The sequence below is a fragment of the Neovison vison genome, chromosome 7 (genome assembly GCF_020171115.1).
Source record: "Neovison vison isolate M4711 chromosome 7, ASM_NN_V1, whole genome shotgun sequence".
In the NCBI taxonomy this organism is placed as follows: domain Eukaryota; kingdom Metazoa; phylum Chordata; class Mammalia; order Carnivora; family Mustelidae; genus Neogale; species Neogale vison.
In genome coordinates, this window is record NC_058097.1 from 137,999,105 (window position 1) to 138,007,976 (window position 8,872).

Sequence of the window (8,872 nt, forward strand, 5' to 3'; positions counted from 1 at the left end):
TGTACACTGTTGTGAACTTAGAAAATGGAAAAAAATTGCCCAGAAGGAAGTCAGTCATTGAGAATCCTATCATCCATTGATTAATTGCTTTTGATATTTTAGTCTATATCCTGGAAATCTGTTTTTTAAAGTTCTATAAGTAATAACTAAATGTATTCTCACTATAAAGTTTCAAATAATACAGAAATATTTTACTTTTTACTTTGCATGTAATAAAAATCAGGTCATTGTTTCTTTGAACTTTTGTCTGTATTTATCTGTAAATGAAATACAGAAAGTCTGAAAGGAGGCATAAATCACTGGGCTGAAGTCAAGATGTGAGCAGGGCCACTCTCCCAGAAGAGGGCTCTATGGGACACTCTGCCTCTTGCCTCTTCCAGCTTTTTTTTTTTTTTTAAAGATTTTATTTATTTTTTTGACAAAGAGACACACAGCAAGAGGGAGAATACAAGTAGGGGAGTGGGAGAGGGAGAAGCAGCCCCCCACCCCCTTGCAGAGCTGGATGTGGGGCTCGATTCTGGGATCCTGGGATCATGACCTAAGCCGAAGGCAGACACCCAACGACTGAGTCACTCAAGTGCCCCAGGCTCTTCTAGCTTTTAAGACTTTCAGCATTCCTTGTTTTATGGCTGCATCACCCTAATCTTCAAGGCCAGCAGCTTCAAATCTCTGTGTTCCAATTCGTATCACCTTCTTTGATCTCTCCATCAAATCTCTCCCTGCCTCTCTCTTAGGAAGACCCTTGTGATTGCATTTAGAGCCCACCAACAATCCAGGATAATCTCCTCATCCTTAACTTAATCACATCTACAAAGATTCTTTTTCCAAATTAGGCAACATCTGTAGGTTCCAGTGAATTGGGCACCACTATTCAGCCTGCTAGACCTGTCATCTTTGTGTGGGGATGGAGTGCTGTGAGTCAATAGGAAGAACGGAAAGGGGAGACTGACTGTTCTAAGGACACCAGCCCTAAAGCCCGTTCCACTCCTAGGGGTAGGGGGGAGACACATGATAGCCAGAGTCATTGGATCAAGAAGAAGTTAAGTTGCTGAATGGTCAACTGAGAATGTGTCTGAGATGGCAGAACTAGGACTGGAGCCCACAGCGGAAGTTCAAGGCCAGAGCCAGAGGCACAAATGGATCAGAGGACAGGGGAGGAGGCCATATACAGGAGCCCTGGCAGAAAGATTCCTAACCTCATCATCAGTGTGAGAGAAGTGGAAGGACTCAAAAGATGGGACTTTAGTGCCACAAGGAATTTTCTGTGTTCACAATCCATCCCGCTGACTGAATACCTGCTATTGATTGTATTCTGCAAATTAATCTTTTCTATAAACCTGTTTTAAGTGACCTGGTAAGGGGTTGAGCCACACCTGCCTGTCTCCTCATGAATACTCAGGGTGTGTGGGAGGGGAAATAAGCTGATGGGATTTTTAATAGGTGATTGGTGACTAGCCTGGAGACCTTACAGAAAGACTATACCAGACATTAAGTGTTTCACGGAAAAACCCTTCTAAGGGCTGAGTCTGTCATTCTGACTAATTGGGGGGCTTACAGAGATGGTATATTTTTCTCTGAGAGGCTAGAACATTTCGGAGACCTTGAGTAGATGAACATCTATATGAGTGTTGGTAGTGGGTGGGGACCATTGTTTCAGCCAACTCTCTTCACCAAGAGCAAACATAGTGGAAGATAAAGCTTAATTCAAAAGTCTTCAGAGATGACTGGGCTGGATTTCCCCAGCCACATATAGGAGAAGCCTCAAGGAAGAGGAAAGGGAGAAACACTGTGGTGACAAGGAGGCCTTCACCCAGTTCTCACCCCTGCTCTGGGCATTTCCTCCACTGTGAACTGTGCTCTTGCTGCCCTCAAAGGGCCTCAGCTATTTTCTGAGTAAGATGGAGAAAGTGTTTGATGATTAAGTGAAGAGAGGGTTGAGCTGGAACAATGATAGGCCTCATGTTGGGACATTCCAACCCTGAGAAAGGAGGGGAGCTGAAAACCAGTGGGAGGGGAGAGAAGGAGAGCACATATGACCCAGAGTAGGGCATTTCTCCCCAGAAATTGATAGTTCATATGCACAGATATTAGTCATTTAATACATGAGTCTTGTAACCCTGTTCCATGAGGGTATCAGTAAAAACGATACTAATAAATTCAAATGCCTTAGGGTTAGGCATTATGCTTTTCCTTTTCCTGGAGTTCTTTTCTCCCCCTGGAAAACTCCTCATCCTTCAGCATTTAAACCTCCAATATGATGTTCACCCAACACTTCCAGATTCTTAGCACCTTTCAATTCTTACATCCTGTGGGTCTTCTTTATTCTGGTGATTCAGTAATATTCTTGAGGAAGATTTACAAATTCTATATATCTGAGTCCCACCCAGATTTATTAAATTAGGTGGGACATAAGCATTTGAAGTTTCTAAAACTTAAAATGGTTCTAATTCTGAGGCTGAGAACCAGTGAACTATCACATCATAAGCACAATATGAATTACCGGAGTATAAAGACTGTACCACTTTCATTTTGTTTCCCTGCCTCGTAGTGTAAGGGCCTTCTTAGCCAGCGATTTCAGCTTGGTTAAACAGTGATTTTGTCGTTTATGCAGTAAAACTTAAACTGACCCTGCCCCCCACACAGGGGAACTTACTTAAAGGCAAGTCCAGGAAACCAGTAAAATATGGTCGACCAGTCCCTGATAACAGAGCCCAGGATACAAGGACAAGTCAGGCCAGGTGGAGACATCCAATCAGTAAAGCGCACATACTATCTCCCTAACTGCTAAAGACTGTGGGCCCTGCCTTTTGGTCACCTTTTGGGCACCCATTCTGACCAAGGTGATAGGCTAGTTCAAATATCTACTATAGGGTGAATTGTAATTCAATTGGCCAGCCGTGTGGGACCTAGTATGACTATGGAACTTTCTCTGTGTGTTACAATCTCATTGGCCACCTGTGTGTGGCCAGGCTCAATCACATGGCCTTTGCCCTATAAAAGTTAGTCTGTGAGGCTGGGAGGGGTCGCTCTCTCTGTAAGAGGCGGCTCCGACCCGTCGGTTGGATTCTCGATGCTTGGCGCAAAATAAAGCTTTGCTTGACCTTCACTTTGTATCAGTCTCGCTCCTCTGATCACGGACCCTAACAGTAGCATGTTGTAAGCACTCAGTAAGAGTTTCTTGAATTTACTGAAAGAATTAGAAAGCAGAGAGAGCTGAAGTGTATATGTTTAATGAAGGACATGTTCTAGGGCAGGGCAGGGCAGGTCAGGAGTGCTGAGAGTCCCTGGCATTGAATGAGGTATGAGCCCAGAAGGGGAAGCCTAGAGTGAAAGATACTAAAAGAAGAAGTGGGTATCAAAGCCCAGCGTGGCCTAGTCTACATTCCTTTGACATAAGATTGCTGCACAGCTGGAATGGGATCACATTTTGAATAACCTACTGTGGAATAGACATTGTATCAGGTACCCTTAATGGGAAATAAGAGATGCTGACAAGACAGACTTTTTTTTTTCCTTAAGAATTTTTATTTATTTATTTGACATAGAGAGATCACAAGCAGGCAGAAAGACAGAAAGGCAGGCAGAGAGAGAGGGGGAAGCACGTTCCCCGCTGAGCAGAGAGCCTGATGTAGGGCTTGATCCCAGGACCCTGAGATCATGACCTGAGCCAAAGGCAGAGGCTTTAACCCACTGAGCCACCCAGGCACCCCAAGAAAGAGTTTAAAAATCTAGCTAAGACCCAACTGAAAAACACTCACATAACAACACAGCATTTAAACTTAATGCTTTACCATTTGTGAGTGCTTACTATGCGCCAGTGTTTACATTAAGCACTTTACGACTTAATTGAAAACCATTATTATAGCCCTTCATGAAGAAATGCAGCTTTGGAGAGCATAAGTAGGTTGTTGAAAGTTATAGGGTCAGTAAGTGTTAGAAACTGGATTTGGGCTCAGGTCTAGCCGACTCCAGAACCTGTGATTTCATGCATGACACCTCTAGCCTCCTTCCCCAAATCTATCTTCTGCATAGCCTCTGGTCTCAGTGATGACCTAAAATCACATGGTAAATCCTACCATGTCTTTGAGGCTTGAAACAGTTCTTGACTCTTCTGCCTTACAGAATGTGTTAGAAAATGGAGTTTCTGCAGAACCAAGCAGAGAGGTGACTGAAGAGGACGGCATTGATATCAGGGTGGCATTGATATCGGCTTCCAAAAGTGATGGATGAGCTTGAAGTTTACTTGAAGGAAGTAAGGAATACGGAGGAGAAAGAACAGAGCAACATTAAATCTAGACCTGAAAAGTTTGAGGAGAAAAAAATCTCAGATTCACCTCTATACTTACCAAACTCATTATTCAAAACCTCACCTGATGGCACAGTTGGGACACATGCACACACAGAGTCAGAGAACCTATGAGATTTTGCTAAATACTAATTTTTCAACAAATAGATAAAACAATAAGATTAAAAATATATATTTAATCAGGGGTGAGCTGTTTTGACTCACAACACTTTTGATACCAAATGTATGTTTGTTAGTTTGTTTTTCCCTCACACCAATTCTCTGATTCTTTGGACACCAACTGGGTGTGGCACAATTCAGTTCTAACACTAACTACCTGAAGTTAGACTTCATAGGTTTAAGGGCTCAATCCTCCAAGACTGCTTATTTTCAGATGCCAATTGCAAGTCCCAAGCCGCCCCTGTATGTGCTTCTGAACGAGCAGGTATAAATTGCGGATTCCCACTGTGCTCTTCTTAGGTTCAAAAATGTGCTAGAACAGCTCACAGAACTCTAGAAGTCCCTTCATTTGTGTCTACTAGTTTATTATAAAGGATACGAATGAACAGCCAGCTGCACAGGTACACAGAGCAAAGTCTGGAAGCACCCTGAGTTGTAGGAGCTTCTGTCCTCGTGGAGTGGGGGTGTACCACCCTCCCCATACCTCCATGTGTTCGCCAACTTGAAAGCTATCCAAACCTCATCTTTAACGGGTTTTTATGGAGGTTTCATTGCATAGGAATGACTGATGATATCATTGGCCATTAGTGATTGAACTCAATCTTTAGCTCCTAGTCTCCCCTGCCTGGAGATTGGGGGTTGCCAGGTTTGGTCTTTCTAGCCAACCGCCACCACCCCACCATTCTGAAGCTATGAGGCCCCAGTCATCAGTCATCTCCTTAGCATACAAAAGACAATCCTATCCAAGGACTTAGGAGCAAGGGACAAAGACCAAACACTTACTTTTTATTGCACCCCAAGGGATCTCTTTGCAGAGAAAGAATGCTGCCTTCTGTTCTCTGGTGGTGCTAAGTATGATGGAATCATCCTGAAATTTGAGCCAGAAAATTGAAATACTTTCAATAATAATTGAAATCAAAGTACAGTTTTAAATGTCTGTTGACTTAACTTGGGCTAGAACTCCATTCAAATGTTACATATGCACATTTGCAAGATATATTTGATACCTGTGCTGCGGGGCTGGAGTGGGGGTGAATGGGGAGGGTAGAGAAAGGGTAACCCTCTGCAGCTCTTGCCAGTTTTATCTTCACTTGGAGTATTTCCTCCCCTGATTTTTATGTTACATGGACTTGTCCCATGATGGCACCATTGTGACATGTGTACAGGCTGGTCACACCCTTCAACTGTTTTATTTAAAGCCCTCTCTCCTGATGGACTGGGCCCAAAGCTTACCTGTTTCCCCCCCCCCCCCCAGCTTTAGAATGGAAGGCAAATAGTGAGGCTTCTTCTCAGGAGATTTTCTAGCTTTTGCCATTGCCATCATTACTTCTAGCCACCCAACCTGAGTTATGATCAGCAGCTCACACACATATACAGTCAAGATTTATGAGCAGCATGGTACTATTTAAACTTATGTTTTATAATCATCTCAGCCACTGTTTCTGGATGACTATTGTTATGGAGACCTCTACCACACATTACTGCTAGACTACTTGTGTTATATTTATATAGACTACTTGTTCTTATATTTCATTTGGTTCTTCTTTTGGGGTAGTTTCTTTTCTATTTTATTTCTTAATGCATAGGATTTACGTTTGCATACCTGAGATACTGCTGAAGAAAAGGTTAGTTTACATTTGAATGACTGGTAAGTAATATGATTTTAGTTGGTATTTATTAAAATAAAAGAATTCTTGTGGGAATGTGTGAAATCAGTTTTCTTGTGGCGTTATACTCACACAACATATAAATAGACTAAACAAAAGCATTTTCATGCTTAACAATTAGCAGCAAGTCCATATTGCTCACTAAATGTTTACTGAGGTCTCACTCTGTACTTACTGTGGGCCAGATACATGGGGGGCAGGGCTCAAAGGACACAACAAGATGCTGTGTGCTCTAGTAAGTAAGACAGTGGCAGTCCCCATCATTCTTTGCTTAAATTCCTTGGAGGGCCTTGGGTCCAAACTGGTTTAGAATTTTCCTCTCCTGCCCAGGGAACAGGCTGAAAGAGCCCAGAAAGGGAAGAGAAAGCTTTAAGAATCCACACTAGGTGGTCCCTCTGGCCCTCTGCTTTGACTTCTTTGCTGTCCTACTCCCTTCAGTTAATGTTTCATATTAATTATTGCTGGTTTTTCTTCTCAGCTTTGAGTAAATCCTGGTTTGGTCTCTGGGTCTCTACTTGAAATCCTCTCAGTTCCCTTCTCTGCAGCTTAAGGAGAAGTCTCACCCTACCCATAACCAGACCTAGTTTCTGGAACTACAATCCCCGAGGAGCACTCTAGCTCCCACTTGCCTTGGAGAGGACTTGGGACACGATTCATAGCTTTGCAGTTAAAATTCCTTAGTTTAACACACAAAGCCCCTTTAGATCTGACACCTGCTCGTCTTTCTAGATTTTCTCTTGCCATCCTTCACCTTGTGTGTTAGGTTTCAGTTGTACTAAACTTCTTCAGCAGTTTCTGGAACAAGTAATTTTATTTTCCATCTCAGAATTTTTTTTCTAACTATGAGCAAGACCCTAATAAGTGTGAATTGCTGAATCAAGATATATCCAAATGTTTCCAAAACTAAAGGTCAATTTGGTCACATATGAGAATCATCAGTGCTCAACAATTATTGAGTATCTATTACATGCAAATTACAGCTTAATCTATAAGGATGTCATGATTTAGGGAGGAACCATATAGAACCCTGAGGCAGGGAACACTGTGATAATCATATTAGAGGTTCAAACAACATTCTATGGGATTCTGATGGAAACAAAAGTTAATTCTGATTAGAATGATCAAGTCAACAACTTATGGGATGAAAACAGTCTGTGCAAATCAGGATAACCAGCTAATGAATGTTGGACAGAATAGAGAGTAGATTGAGTAATAACAATTACATGTCAGCTGGTTATTTTGCCCTGCAATGGCCTTAAGCTCTGAGTGATAAGGAAGTGAGAAAGTAGAAGAAGGAAGTGTGGCAGGACCTAGAGGGAAGGAATTTATTCTTGTAAAAGGAGGAAGAGAAGTGGAACCAAAGGCAGGAGAAAGAGGGGTAAAGATCATGGGTGTAGTATCTTCCTGAGTTTCTTTAGTTCCAAAATTGGGGAAGGAAAGAAGAGAGCCAACCATGGACCCAAAGGAAGGCTTGGTGTCAAAACAAGGAGAAAACACAAGAAATAGAATATTTCACACAGGAACTTTGCTATGGTATCACTGCTTATAAAATGTTTGTACCAGGAACATTTTACTTATGATACAGATAAAAGGGTGACAAAGCCCCAGTTATAGAAAAATGTCTAAGATCAAATGTTATTACGGTTATTGTTAGAACTATTCACAACAATTCCCACTCTCCATTAATGCACAAGAGAGTACTGAACTTCCCACCTCTTTTAAGACTGATGTGACTACGTGGCTTTCTTTGGCTAATAAAATGCGAGTGGGAGGGACAAACAGGCTAGAATGAACGAGAATTACTTCTTACCCACTGAGATTTGGGATTTAAGTCTAAGCTAAGCTATCTTTCCTAATGCAATTATCCATAAATGAAAAGATTCCTAATATTTTTGTAAAGAAAGATTTGTGGGCTTTCCCTTTTACGAAGATGGTGCCGAAAGCTAAGAAGGAAGACCCTGCCCCTCCCAAAGCTGAAGCCAAAGCAAAGGCTTTGAAAGCCAAGAAAGCGGTGCTGAAAGGCGTCCACAGTCACAAAATAAAAAAGATCTGCACATCACCTACATTCCGATGACCCAAGACTCTGCTCTCCGAAGGCAGCCCAAATACCCTCAAAAGAGCGCTCCCAGGAGAAACAAGCGTGACCACTATGCCATCATCAAGTTCCCCCTGACTACTGAGTCAGCCATGAAGAAAATAGAATACAACAACACTCTTGTGTTCATTGTGGATGTCAAGGCCAACAAGCACCAGATCAAACAGGCTGTGAAGAAGCTCTATGACATTGATGTAGCCAAGGTCAACACCTTAATCAGGCCTGATGGAGAGAAGAAGGCATATGTTCGGCTGGCCCCTGACTATGATGCTTTGGATGTTGCCAACAAAATTGGGATCATCTAAACTGAGTCCAGCTGGCTAAATCTAAATACAGTTTTTTTATGATTAAAAAAAAAAAAGATTTGTGGGACAAGTTGAACAGGTACTACAAGAGATGGAAATAATATAATGCAAGACATAATTCCTTTTTTTCCTTCCAATAATTTACCTATACATTTTTCTTTTTGTAATTTTCTCCTTCATACACAAGCATCCACTTTTATGGTTTCAACAACTGCCTTGATATGAATCATTTAAGAGCTCTATGTGTCTAGCCCTGAGAATCATATTCTCATTTCTAGCTGCCTACAGAGACATGCTCTTCTTAGAGGACAACCACTTAAACTATTCAGACATGTTCATG

At 41.9% G+C, this 8,872-nt stretch overlaps 1 pseudogene; it reads left to right on the forward strand.

The window, feature by feature from the left end:
* Window positions 1-8,062: 8,062 nt before the first annotated feature.
* LOC122913484 lies at window positions 8,063-8,532 on the forward strand (annotated as a pseudogene).
* The last annotated feature ends 340 nt before the right edge of the window (window positions 8,533-8,872 follow it).